Here is a 15757-nt window from a genome sequence, read left to right as displayed (position 1 = left end):
TTTGTCCCAATATATGAAAGCAATATTTTATGACAATGACCACTTACCTGCAGTAAATCCCAATACCAATAGCATACACATAAGACGAGCCATTTTGATTTCAGTATAATTGCCTGCCTTGGCTATATTTAAAAATGACGTGTCGCCGCTAGTATTATACTAAAGAGTACGACAGCTCATTAAATTTAAAGACCAGTATATCTCAAACACGACTGCTTTTGTTTTATAGCAATCATCTGAAAATTTACAAAAGAGTTCAGTACAAAAGGACTCATAACAAAACTGGCATTGTAATGATCAATCTATCAATAGATCAAAAATATCGATTGTCCTCAAACCACAGAGCGGCATACTATATATTTAGAGACGTTTTAGCAGGTAAATGGAAGTATTCATCGAACCGAGAGAACATAATATCAGTCGCTGACAAAGACAGCTTGTCGTTCTCAGTGTTTTCTGTTATTTATTTATTTGATGTATTTATTATTGTTCCTCTGTTAAATTCATCAAGGTAAAAGACGTGTAATGAGAGAAGTGTAATGAAAAATTCCAAGGTCGGAAATATAAACAAAAGATTTTGAGATTTTGAATGGAAACTTGAAAAAGTTAATGTGTTACGGAAGAGTCGGAAGAGTACAGATATGCTGCTTTATCGACGTCACTCCAATGAAAATCCGTATAATGTCAAGTTTTCAATATAAGAACCGGGTGGTGAAATCTAAAATACCAGTCATAACAATGATTAGCGTATACATAAAAATTTAGATCGAACAAGAAATAAGGAAATTAGATCATAACGTCGAACTTAATTTTGTCATCATCGGCATCAACCTAAAATACGTACCTTTACATTATTTTAGGCAAAGCAATATCATCTATAATCGATAGACGCCTACCTCTCTTGCGCACCTGTTTTCCCTCGTAATCGCCATTAATTTTTTTATTCGATCTAGTAACAAAGTTCATGAATTATAATAAAATTTCACATTTTCTTGTTATTATCCTGTTGCTGTTTTGATGCGATATCATACAATTATGGACCTGTTTTTAGGTTAATACGATGATTTATTAACCTGAGAAAGTATTTGTTAACGAAGACAAAGTAACAGGCAAAATCACAGACAGATAATAATACACATTCTTTCTCTTTTTTGTAATTTTGAAACAGGGTTTTGTTAAAATGAGAAAATAACAGAGATAAAACAGCCCGAATACAATCAAAAGGCTTATAATATCTAAATAAAATCAAAATAAAGAGTACAACATTAATGTAATTGATAATAATTTTACTTTTTCTCATAATATAAGACTACTGTTATTTTAAAATGTCTGCCCTGCAGGTAAGGGCGTAAGAATTGTACCTGCTGCCCCCATTGCATGATCGTAAGAGGCGACTAAATTTGGGATCTTATCTTTTCTCTTCTTTCTTAACAACTTTCTTCTTCCTAATGTCTCCCTTGACAATGCCTCACTTTTGGCCTTTAGTTTAGCGTTCGCCGCTGTGAGGAAAGTTTTGGGTTCTGTCCCCTAGCCGAGACATACTGTCCCCTAGCCGAGACTTACCAGAGTCTTTAAAAATGGTAGTTTCTACTCCTGCTTAGCGCTCAGCATATTTGGTGGGAAGACTGGTTCGCCCGTTGTCAGTATAATGTGACCGGGTGGGGTGTGCTGCTCGGTGTCTTCGGCAGTATGCTTCAGTGAGATAGCACTATAAATCGGCAAAAGTTCCGGCCTATCACAAGGAGACTTAACACGAACCAACGCCAGCCTCCCAAAACACACATACGCACTCACAGCACGCATGCGCATCGCACGCACGGGAGGCCGTCCTTAAATGACCTTAGCTGTTAATAGGACGTTAAACAAAATTAAAAAAAAAAAAACCAAATCTTAAAATGTTGAGTACATCAAAGCCTGTACTGGAGGGTGAAACATGTCCTTGATAAGTATTGTGTACTTATATACGCTTTTAAATGAAATCAAGATAAGTGCTATCTGGGATAATGCTTCAACGACATTAAAATTTATTTGACAATACAGGCAACCAAAATATTCGTTAATCAAGGTATGTAAAATTCTAATTCCTCATTTTTTAAAGAGTTTGAACGGCAGTTGAGCAAAGCAGTCAAACCGATCACTGTCAGAAATAACATCAAAATACAGATCATTGCAGCCATCAGTATTATCATATCGTACACTTCGTCTTTATCTGACCTACTTTTCTTTGTAAACAATGAGTGACATCTCAACATAATCAAACACACAAAAAAAACATGATTTCGGTATATATTGGCAATATTTGTTATCGTATTTTTTTACTGTGCTATTCAAAAAAGATTAGAACCATCTAACCTTACAAGATGATTTGGTTTGTTTGGTTTGGTTTGTTTTTGTTTACGTCCCATTAACAGCCAAGGTCATTTAAGGACGTGCCAGGATTTGGTGCTGGAGGAAAGCCTGAGTACCCGGAGATAAACCACCGGCCTACGGTCAGTACCTGGCAACTGCCCTAGGTAGGTTTCGAACTCGCAACCCAGAGGTGGAGGGCTAGAGATAATGTGACACCTTAACCACTCGGCCACCGCGGCCCCCCTTTACAAGATGATGATAGATCTATACTTGTAATATACACAAACACAAATCATAAAATCAAAAGTGCTTTCGCTTACGTTCAGAGCAAGCTCTTCAGGTGAAATAAAAGGTTTTATTTATTTATTTATTTGTTCATCAGATTGCCTCACAGTTTTACTATTAACACAAATGTTTTCGGTTCCTGACCTTTGCCCCGGAACGCTTCCTGGAATGTAATGTTTCATCATCAATAGGTCTGATTGAAGTAAACTCCCTTTCAACATTTGTATTCCAGTCAACCATTGCCAAATGTGTCCTACCCAAATACTTGAAGTTTGAATATACGGTTCTTTTGTCATGGTAGACTATAGTGTCGCATTATGAAAATATTTCCACATGCTGGGTATTGACGTAATTGACATTTGGTATAGTTTGGTTTAGTATTGTTTAACGTAATATCCACAGCTAAGGTCATTTAAGGACGGCCTCCCCTGCAGGTAGGGCGTAAGAATTGTACTTGCTGCCCCCATTGCATGCTCGAAGGAGGCGACTAAATTTGGGATCTTATCTTTTCTCTTCTTTCTGAACAAAGTTCTTCTTCCGGCCTATCACAAGACTTAACACGAACATACCACAGCCTCCCAAAAGACACATACGCACTCACCACACGCATTCATGTCGCACGCACGGGAGGCCGTCCTTAAATGACCTTAGCTGTTAATAGGACGTTAAACAATACTAAACCAAACTATTTTGTCCCCAACACCATTAACACAAGCCATTATTGTTGTATTTGTCCGATTTTCGGAGACTCTGCTGAGTACGTTCCGGGTACAGCGCTATGACAAAAGTATTCGCGATTTTCCAAGATGGCGTACGTATTGAGCGGGGGCGTCTCGGAAATAAAAATGTCGTAATGTAACATAGATATCAACACTCTTACCCAATATTTGGTGAGGTGACCCGTGGACTTAATGACTGCCAGCAGACGTCGGGGTATGGAATTATACAGTGATCTAATGTACTGCAAGGTAAATGAAACCCAAATGTCCGAAATGGCTGCAAAAAGCTCATCAGCTGTGTTGATGTTCCGGGCCTGATTTTGCAGCGTCCTTTTGATCCTCAACCAAAAATTTTCAATGATATTTATGTCCGGAGACTGTGCAGGCCATGTGATGCCAGGAATATTGTTGTTTATCTTAAATTGATTAGTTATATGAGCCCGGTGGACGGGAGCATTGTCGTCCTGAAACCTGTAAGTTCCATCGGCTAAATGACGGGCAATAACGGGCCACAGGTGATTGTCAAGAATGTTAATATATTTTTGGGCATTACTATTGCCATCAACTTTGCATAAAGTTCCAACACCGTGATATGTGATGCATCCCCATATCATAACTGATACACGTCGCTGCCTGGGAGGGCACATGCATTGTGAAAGATATTATTCGCTTGCTGTTCTCCAAACATATACGCGATAATTATATCCAATAACTACTTGTGACTCATCTGAAATATCACAGTGTTCCAATACTGATCAACAGATAGCCGTCTTTTTTCTTAACACCATGATAAACGTTTTTTTCTGTTGACCTCGGATACCACCATTTTCTTACGGACTACTCGGCGCTTCATATCATGCTTATGTAAAAAAATCTTTGAACAGTTCGTGAATTAACTCGTTTGCCTGGATGTAACCTTTGGTTTAAATCAGTTGTTATGTCATTTAAAACTTTTCCTCTGTTAGTTTTAGTATGTCGTAGTAACCATGTCTGGTCCCGCCGGGACAACTTACCGGGACGACCGCTTCGTTGCTTATTTTCCACGTTTGATCTTTCTAAATACCTTTTCCAGATGGATCGAATTGTATATTCCGGTATTCCCAATGATCTCACTAACTCTGATGTCTTGTGTCCGGTTGATTTCAGTTCTACAACGATTTCCTTAATACCTTCTGCTTTTTCCGCCGACTTCCTTCCCATTTTGACAGCTGTATTGTTTACGTCGAATACCGCAGCAGATGTCAAAATGACGTCAGTATGACGTCATGACATTCAAGACGACGTCATATGCAAAATTTAATTAGAAAAGACTAATTGCATTAAGAGTTAGACCGCTTTAATCATGTGAAGTGGCCAATGCCGTCGCCGCCATCTTGAAAAATCGCGAATACTTTTGTCATAGCGCTGTACCTTTCTCGGACAAGACCTTTACAGGGTTATGTTGAAACTGTTTTCCTGTTTCGTCCGCGTTCCAAATTAAGTTTGGTTTGTTTGTTAAATTCAAATCAGAAATCAGTTGCCCTAGGTCTTTAAAGTACCGCTCCACCACACCAGGATTCAGCATCCTCGCCCGCGAGTTTCCTAGTTTTTCGGGTTTACGGATAACAAGCTCCGACTGTCTTTTTTTCAATCCACGGAACCAGCCCTTTCCTGGAATACCGTTCCGGAAAGCATCAGCGACCTGAAATCTTTTGCACAAAGCACCGGTCCTGGCAAATAGCTGGCGGCATGATATACCCATTCCACATTTAGATGCGGTGATAACGGAATTAACGATCTTTTCTTCCACATTTTGGGGCAATGCCGGGGCCTTCCCTGGCCTAGTGACAAGGTCACTCCTGCCACTGACTTTGTCTCCAAGCGTAGACTTTGGAACTAGAAACCGTTCGGCCGCTTTCCGGACGGACATACTACCATTTTTGACTGCTTTAGTCGCCTGCTCCATAGACTCAGGGTCGTAATTAATAGTTTTCCCTCTTTTCTTATGTATATACTTTTTCGGCATTCTGTATAAAAAAATAGAAACATCATAGTGTGTTTAACAGGTACATTTATTAATTTAATCCTTTATATATTCATTGTATATTTCTTAAATTAAATATGTCAATTTTGCATTTTTATTTATATTAACTATCACGTACATAATTCTGTAGGAAATAAAATATTAAAGTGTAAATAGTTTTTGACAAATTATATCAAGACAAGGAGAATTACTGGTATTTATAGTGTAAAATATCACTAAATTTCAACTAGGCCTATAGCCGTACATTTTCAAATATCGGATAGCATTTGTTTATCTATTGAAAATAAAAATCAAATAGTTTTAATAAAGGTAAATATCAGAAAACAGACAATATATTATTATAAATTTAAATGCATACAGTTTTTAGTTAAAAATAGAATTTATCATTGGTTTAAACAGTATTTTATTGTTCAAATATTTACATAGAATATTACAAACATAGAATAGTAAAAAATTCGGAAAGAAGTACTTTCGTACTTATATAAATCCGTCTTCTCTTTGAGACAGGCAGATAACATAATAAGCAGATATCATGGTGAGCTACAGACATACAACTTGTACGTATTTAGATCGGCATGACTCTGGCCCGTACGCATATAAATAAAGTAATCTCAGCAGAGAGTTTGCAATACTATCGAAATTAACATACAACGGTAATAAACAGTAATTACATTTATACATAGGTTAAGAAATTATCTCATTAGTACTAATCTATTTGAATAGTGGGGAGGGGGAGGGGGGTAGGTGATGGTGGTAGAAGAATAGGAATGTTAGTGCAACATTTTTCCGTGAGTCCTCATAAAGAAGTGACAACGAGGGACATGGGTTTCAGTTTTTGACATACATTATATTCTTAGAATAATATATATGTTTAGATATCTTATAGTGAAAGGGATATCATACAGACTCAAAGCGTTTACTTTTAATAATAAAAGATTGGACAGAATTAAAAATATTAATATTTTCTGCTTCGGTACGCAGTGAATCACCGTAAAGAAGCAAGTCTAGTGACAAGTTGTTAATAGGATAGATGTAATGATGGCGTATCATGTTGTACATATTACATTCCAGGAGATAGTGATTTGTTGTTTTAATTTGACCGCAGGTACAATACGGATTTTCAATAAAATTTTATGAAATAGATGATCTCGAAGAGAGCTACATTTTAAACGAAGTCTGGCATGATAAACTTGCCCCATTCGTTTTCCAGACAAATAAAATGTGGGAATATTCAATTTTCCAGAGTTGAGATACAATTTTAGGTGAAAAATTTAAGGATTTTCTTTTATATTCGGAGGTAAACTATTCCATAGGGTAATAGTAGAGGGAAAAACGAGTTGTTATAGAAAGAGGTTCTAGCTTTCGGAGTGGTGATATTTTGAGATTGGCGAGTATTATGATTGTGCAATTCGTGTATTCTATTTGGTAATATATCTGTTAAATAACTAGGTGTCTGCCCATGGATAATTTTATGAAGCTGTATAATTCTATGCTTACGTCTTCTTCCAGATAACGGCTCTATACCAGTTTCCCGGTAAAGGGAATCATGACTAGTCAATTTAGTTGCACCACATATTATCCGAATAGCTTCGATTTGGATACTCTCTAGTTTTTTTGCATATTCAATTGTTAGATTGTCCCATACGACATCAGCGTATTCTAGCAGGGGACGGATAAAGGACAAGTACATTTGTTGAAGGCTTCGTCTGTCAACTCTAAATTTTAATTTCCTGAAAATGTTGATACGAAATGACGCTTTAGTAATAATAGTATCGATGTGCTGTTTCCAATCGGCATTGTTTGAGATAGTAACACCAAGATGTGTGAGAAGTCACTTCAGAAATAGGAGTATTATTTAGATTTAGGACCGGATGAGGATGTTTGATAACTTTTTTTACTTACTACCAGACTCTCCGTTTTATTAGGTCATCTGACCCGAAGGGTCAGGATGACCTATAGTCATCATGTTTCGTCCGTCGTCGTGCGCCGTCCGCCGTGCGCCGTGCGTAAACTTTTCACATTTCAAACTTCTCAAGTTCCACCAGTGGGATTGAGCTGAAACTTGCCTGAAATGATGCTTGGATGGTCCTGACCAAGTGTTGTTATTTTTCGGGTCAGTCTGAAATCCAAGATGGCCGCCATGGCCACCATTTTGAAAACACATTTGAAACTTCTTCTCAAGTTCCACTGGTGAGATTGAGCTGAAACTTGCCTGAAATGATCCTGGGATGGTCCTGACCAAGTGTTGTTATTTTTCAAGTCGGTCAGAAATCCAAGATGGCCGCCATGGCAACCATCTTGAAAAACACATTTTAAACTTCTTCTCCAGTTCCACTGGTGCGATTGAGCTGGAAATTGGTGAGGATGTTAAGGAAGGAGAGCCAATAAAGTGTTGTTATTTTTCGGCTTCGTAAAAACTTCGACATTGCAGCCACGGCAGCCATTTTGTAACATGATTGCGCAATCATGGTTCTTCTGAGCAACACCTATTTCAAACTTCTTCTCAAATTCCATCAGTGGGATTGAGCTCTTACTTACCAGAAATGATCCTGAGATAGTCCTGACCAAGTGTTGTTATTTTTCAAGTCGATCAGAAATCCAAGATGGCCGTCATGGCAACCATCTTGAAAAACACATTTTAAACTTCTTCTCCAGTTCCACTGGTGCCATTGAGCTGGAAATTGGTGAGGATGTTAAGGAAAGAGAGGCAACAAAGTGTTGTTATTTTTTGGCCTCGTAAAAACTTTGACATGGCAGCCATGGTGGCCATTTTGTAAAATGATTGCGCAATCATGGTTTTCCTGAACAACACCTATTTCAAACTTCTTCTCAAATTCCACCAGTGGGATTCAGCTTTAACTTACCAGAAATGATCCTGAGATGTTCCTGGCCAAGTTTTGTTATTTATCGGGTCAGTCAGAAATCCAAGATGGCCGCCATGGCAGCCATCTTGAAAAACACATTTTAAACTTCTTCTCCAGTTCCACTGGTGCGATTGAGCTGGAAATTGGTGAGGATGTTAAGGAAGGGGAGCCAACAAAGTGTTGTTATTTTTCGGCCTCGTAAAAACTTTGAAAGGGCAGCCACGGCAGCCATTATGTAACATGATTGCGCAATCATGTTTTTCCTGAACAACACGTATTTCAAACTTCTTCTCAAACTCCACCCGTGGGATTTGGCTCTAACTTACCAGAAATGATCCTGAGATGGTCATGGCCAAGTGTTATTATTTTGAAGGTAGGTCAGAAATCCAAGATGGCCGCCATGGCCAACAGTGCCACTAAACCTGCAGAGAATGCATACTACAATATTATAAGGGTCTTTAATTTAGAGTCAGATGACCGTTAAGGCCCCTGGGCCTCTTGTTGGGATTAAAGTCAACCAACCATTTATCAGACCATTCTTGTACTAACATTAAATCACTTTGTAATATATTGGAGGCGTTTAGAGGTGAATCTACTATAACATATAAAGTAGTATCATCAGCAAACAACTTGATTTTTGCTTGAATGTTGTCAACAATATCATTAATATATATTAAAAAAAGAAGGGGCCCAAGAATTGATCCCTGGGGAACACCTGCATTTATATTTATCCAAGAAGATGAACTTCCGTTTAAGACAACTCTGTTTCCTATTAGAAAGATAGTTTTTAAACCAATTTAAAAGAGACCCACAAATTCCCACTGAAGAAAGTTTACTTAAAAGACCGCGATGCCACACGCGGTCGAATGCTTTGCTTACATCGCAGAAAACAGCTCTTACTTCTTTACCATTATCAACCGCTTTACATATGTCATAATAATTTTTTTAAATAGCTGCCCTGCAGGTAGGGCGTAAGAATTGTACCTGCTGCCCCCATTGCATGATCGTAAGAGGCGACTAAATTTGGGATCTTATCTTTTCTCTTCTTTCTGAACAACTTTCTTCTTCCTAATGTCTCCCTTGACAATGCCTCACTTTTGGCCTTTAGTTGAGCGTTCGCCCCTGTGAGGAAGGCTTTGGGTTCTGTCCCCTGGCCGAGACATACAAGAGTCTTTAAAAATGGTAGTTGCTACTCCTGCTTAGCGCTCAGCATATTTGGAGTGGGGCGACTGGTTCGCCCGTTGTCAGTATAATGTGACCGGGTGGGGTGTGCTGCTGGGTGTCTTCGGCAGTATGCTTCAGTGGGGTAGCACTATAAATCGGCAAAAGTTCCGGTCTATCACAAGGAGACTTAACACGAACATACCGCAACCTCCCAAAACACACAGACGCACTCACCACGCGCATGCATGTCGCACGCACGGGAGGCCGTCCTTAAATGACCTTAGCTGTTAATAGGGCGTTAAACAAAATAAACCAAACCAAACCAATCATGCGAAATAGCTAATAGCTGATTTACAGTGGAGTCACCTGCTACAAAACCCGATTGGTGACTTGTAATGATATTATTAGTACTTATAAAATTATAAACATGTTTGTAGACACATCTCCATCAACTTTCCAGTTATACTAAGTAGTGAGATAGGACGATGGACCGGGATTAGACTCTATATCGCCTGACAATAATATCAAAAGTATTTCAATATACATGTTATATAGAAAGTAAAGATTGACAACTTTGGTAGCTAGTCTGCATAGTACAATTAATCGGAATGCGAATTGCCTATGATAGTACGGTTGGAAACGCGCGTTATGATACGATTCACATGACGGTTTTGCAGTAATGACGTCAAACCATCGACGGTAAGTTTGAAATTGCAGAGAGAGCATGAACAAAACTTTGGTTTGTTTTGGTTTATTTTGTTTAACGTCCTATTAACATCTGAGGTCATTTAAGGACGGCCTCCCTTGCGTGTGATATGTATGCGTGTGGTGAGTATGTGTGTTTTGGGAGGCTGCGGTATGTTCTTGTTAAGTCTCCTTGTGATAGGCCGGAACTTTTGCCGATTTAAAGTGCTATCTCACTGAAGCATACTGCCGAAGACATCCAGCAGCACACCCCACCCGGTCACATTATACTGACAACGGGCCAACCAGTCGTCCCACTTCAAATATGCTGAGCGCTAAGCAGGAGTAGCAACTACCATTTTTAAAGACTCTGGTATGTCTCGGCTAGGGGACAGAACCCAAAACCTTCCTCACAGCGGCGAACGCTCGACTAAAGGCCAAAAGTGAGGCATTGTCAAGGGAGACATTAGGAAGAAGAAAGTTGTTCAGAAAGAAGAGAAAAGATAAGATCCCAAATTTAGTCGCCTCTTACGATCATGCAATGGGGGCAGCAGGTACAATTCTTAAGCCCTACCTGCAGGAACAAAACAATTCATGAGTTAATCCAAGTAACAACATTAACATTAGGCTTAGTAAAATAGACTGTTGTTATTTCATGATCACACAATGTCGGGCCAGGATTCTTTTCAATATCTCCATAGAGATATAACAAGTTGACTAAAAATGACACATATAATGTTAATACTACACCAACAAAAATATACAAAAATAGGATATTATAGCTGCTACGTTTATGAGTTATTGACCTATTTGGATCAAAGGAGTTCTGTATGTATCCATCATTGGTTAGGAATATTAACATAACAATGGGAAGCGATTTATATTGATAACGGCTGAACATATTTATCATCAGCAGAAAGAATAGTGTGACCAGTTTGTTGGGATGAGGAAAACGAGCTATAAAACCATGCAATCCGGTTCTAATGCGGTGACATAAAAAGTCAACAGGCATCTTAAGTTATACGGTAAGTGTAATACAGGTAGATCCGCATGTGAGAATCGGGATGCATGGTGAGAACACATGGAAAAAACGACATATTGTCACATATCATTATTTATCATTATTTTTTTCTTTTCTTTTAATAATCTTTTGTTAATTATTTGTTACTTGTCGAATAATATATTTAAGAATTTTCGTTTCTTATTTTGTTTTAAAAATAAAATGATGCATCCAGACCGAAACAAAAAAATCAATGTCCGAGTTTAAGTCCCCTGGTAAAACATGGGGATCTAAACTCGAGACACTTTTTATTTGTATTTTTTAAAAGTATTACTCGCACAAAAACAAATTTATGTTACAGCATTTAAATAATATCAACCTATATATAATTAAATAACACATATACAATCACATCCCAATATGCATGTATACATACCTGATAAGCAGTTTTTTCTCGTGACCTTTAGCTTTTAAATTTGACCGCCTCAGGCACATACGAGTGAAGAACAACACACAACAACATAGGAAAGCGTATATTTTATTGATTTTTAAGGAAACTGTCCGAGTTTTGGTCCCGTCCGAGTTATGCCCTCCGACCCCTAGTGCTACCTCACTGAATCATTAAAAGTATAGAAAGATAGTATAAAATGTGATATCTGTAACGATTTTAAGCGGGGATAAGAAACGTATGACAAAGATATGAATAGACCCTTACGTAGCATTTGTTGAAGTCAAGGTTAATGTAGAACGCATAACAAGTGATGGTCAAATTATTGATTTTAAAAGGTATCTCAAGTCGAACAAATGCGTTTCACATTTGAGATGCATGATCATAGACCGCAGAACATTCTAGAAACCAGAACCAAAGATCAATGCCCCAAGGAGGTTTAAATATCCCTTCCTTGTTTATTATATGAAAATTGTTTTGCTGAAACATTTAGCTGACAGTCCAATTTAATTTCCCATCCACTTTTGACTCCATAAGGGTGAGTTACATTATCCTGTCCATAAATAAACAACTGAAGAAAGGCGGAAAAGAATCTAATATATAAACATTTTATTTTCTGAAATTAATCGTAAGTAGTCTGCATTGAGTTGTAACCCATCGATAAGTCACTGATGTTAAGTCTGAGATTGCTATTGAAATCATATCTTGATCTTCAACTTCATCTACTGGTAAAGGTGGTATGTGGGCACAATTGGCTCCCAACCTGCTCTCTTGTGTGTTCATTTGTGTATTGAGAATAAGATCTAAGGCAATTTACTACGATCTTGTTAAATAGGACCTTTTACACAGGTTTTTAATACATTCAAAGATTTTGTCGCACTTTCTTCATTTCAAATTTGAAAAAAAGCTATCTAAGTTAAGTCAACTTTAAATTTGTAAATTGGTATCAATGAAATATTGATTCGGAAAAAAATGGTATGTAAAAAGTATTACAAGCAAGCTTGTGTCATCTTTTGACCCTGGCTGTTAATAGGACGTTAAGCAAAAACAAACCAAATCATCTTTTGAAATAATCTGGAGAAACTTTTCCATCATAAGAAATACAACTTTTAACTTTTGCATTATACCATGCTGGAATGGAAATGTTACATAATCATTTCATAATAAAGTAAAGTTGTGTAAACAGTGTGAAATAACCACCAACAGCAGCAAATTTAGTTTCAGGACTTGAATTTAAGTATACATTATAATTTAATAAAGAAAACAGACTGGTAGCGAATTAATCCCTAATGTATATTTCAATGTCAAACTACACAAAATCTGAGTTTCTAGAGTAGATATTTTTAAGAGATTATTCAATATGAAAATAAATAATCATAACTCGTATCAAATATTACTATAAAAATGTTTCATAATTAATCACAATAATTATCTCATATACAAATAATCCTAAATCCTTATTTTGATTGTGATACTCAAAAACAGCTGCTTTGTCAAAATCTGGGGGTCAAATGCCCAATTCTGGCATAGCGTTCGGAATATTACTGTCACGGTGCTGTCATTGCTATCCAAGATGGTGGCACCCATGAATGAACTAAAAGAGATTTACAGATATTCTTACTACTTTTTCCCTACTTTTAAAAGTTTGGGACATAAAAGAGTTACTTACCTTAGAAATCTATATTTATATATGACTGACAGTATATACATATATGTATCCTATGAATACAATGTTTTAAATATGACAATCAGCTGGCTAGTACAATGCAATATAATATACTGGACAATGAGTGGATACCAGCCTGTTACAGATAACATGTAAACAACCACAAATATGTCTAATGCAATAGTTGCATATTCTAAGATATTGTGTATCATATAGTATATTACCTTGTACTTCTGACTGATATTGGGTATTTTTTATTACTAACTAGTGAATAGTTCTACTCCAATCAGTTCCACTTTTCATTTAAATGTTCTTTCTTATCAATACTTAATCAGTGTAGAAACAAGTCCTTCCTGATCTTTTCCTGACAGCGTGACTTCCCTTATTGCATGGTACATACTTACTCTCCCTCACGCGAAAGTACTCTCCCTTCCCTGGTAAACACGACCCCTCTCACTGCCCGAGGCATGAGAAAATTTGTGCTGTCCAGCAGTACTGAGCGAGACTTACTGGTCCCCACGAGCCTGCTTGCCGCGTTCTCCCAGAGAAGGAGGCGCATGTCCCCGTCAGCCTCCTTCCAGTCTTTCGGTGGCCATCTTAAGCCTGGAGCCAGCTCCACTGCTTCCTCTTCCACAGCCGACCAATCCAGCAGTGCAGATGGGAATAATGGCATTCCACCCCATCTCAACATCTTCTCTGCCTGCACTGCGGGATCAGGCTCTGTCCTAACATCTCCTCCCGACTTTGTTGGGAGGGTTAAGTCCTCTTGATCTATAGTACTTGTGGCTGATCCCTCTGGTAATGATGCAACAGGACTGGCCCCTTTCACCAAGTCTTCTTCTGCTGGAGGTGGAGGGAATGGAAGAGCATCCACCAACAGACCAGAATCAACAGGAGATGGAGGAGGGGGAAGATCCCCAAGCGACTCCTCTTGGTCTACGATAACCAAGCGTGAAGGACTGATACAAGCCACTGGCAAAGGGGGCTCAAACAACTCTACCTCATGGTCTGGTGTTAATAACGGGGTGCAAGCACCAGAAGGGAAATCATATAACGATTCGCCCTTCTCTGGTATAACTTCTTTCTCTGACACCCCAAAAACTTTATCCTTCGTCACCACGGTTACCGCAGACCTAGGGTATGGCCTAGGTCGTGACACTCGCCACTCTTTAAATCTCATTTCATCCCCCCACCTGGCTCAAGACTTTATGTACCCTTTGCAGGTGGTTTTGTAGTAGTTGATGCCGGTTCGAAGCATATAGGTAGTCACAAGAGGAATATGGACATTTCCGGACATTTCCTCTTGACTTCATGCCTATCCCTGCCCTGCAGGTAGGGCGTAAGAATTGTACCTGCTGCCCCCATTGCATGATCGTAAGAGGCGACTAAATTTGGGATCTTATCTTTTCTCTTCTTTCTTAACAACTTTCTTCTTCCTTATGTCTCCCTTGACAATGCCTCACTTTTGGCCTTTAGTTGAGCGTTCGCTGCTGTGAGGAAGGCTTTGGGTTCTGTCCCCTAGCCGAGACATACCAAAGTCTTTAAAAATGGTAGTTTCTACTCCTGCTTAGCGCTCAGCATACAAGGGAGTGGGACGACTGGTTCGCCCGTTGTCAGTATAATGTGACCGGGTGGGGTGTGCTGCTGGGTGTCTTCGGCAGTATGCTTCAGTGAGGTAGCACTATAAATCGGCAAAAGTCCCGGCCTATCACAAGGAGACTTAACACGAACATACCGCAGCCTCCCAAAACACACATACGCACTCACCACACGCATACATGTCGCACGCACGGGAGGCCGTCCTTAAATGACCTTAGCTGTTAATAGGACGTTAAACAAAATAAACCAAACCAAACCAAATCAGTTAATAGTTGATGTACAGCTGTATGTTGTTCAGGTGTAGTATGCTCCTGACATTTCTCATCTAATTTTTGTAAATGCTCTTTGTAAACTTTCATCTAGGTGAAGAGATCTCACTCTTTCAGATGTATGGACTTCTGAATTGCCCTTGGGCACAGTCACCAATTCCCCTTTAGCTGCCGTTGTACCCTTATATAAGATGTGTTGTTCATTGTTTGTATTGATAACTCTTATAATAATATCGTTATTTTTTAGGATCAGACAAAGACCTGGCCATCAGGATTCCTTCTTTGGCTAATCGTTGACTATGTGGCTCCACAAAAATGGCTTCAAGGTCTGTTTCTGGTGTACAGGTACCAACAATATTCGCATTGACGATCATCTCTGATTCTGGTGGTATAACCACATTCTCAGCCACTACAATGGAGAATACGGTTCCCATCTGGCTTTCTTTCCTGCACTGCAGATTATCACCATCAAATTGTAATACTCCACCTCCCATGTCAATCTTGCAATGATGGGAGTGTAGAAAGTCATATCCCAAAATTGCCGGAGCGCTGATATCGGCGATAATCATACGATGTTTCACCAACTTGCCACCTATCTCCAAAGTAGCATCAATAGCACCTTCCGACATCACTAAACCTCCATCAGCCACCTTAGTATGTTGCTTATTCAACTCTGGTCGATACTTG

The sequence above is a fragment of the Pecten maximus genome, chromosome 7 (assembly GCF_902652985.1).
Source record: "Pecten maximus chromosome 7, xPecMax1.1, whole genome shotgun sequence".
Taxonomy (NCBI): Eukaryota; Metazoa; Mollusca; class Bivalvia; order Pectinida; family Pectinidae; genus Pecten; species Pecten maximus.
Note: the sequence above shows the minus strand (reverse complement) of the source record.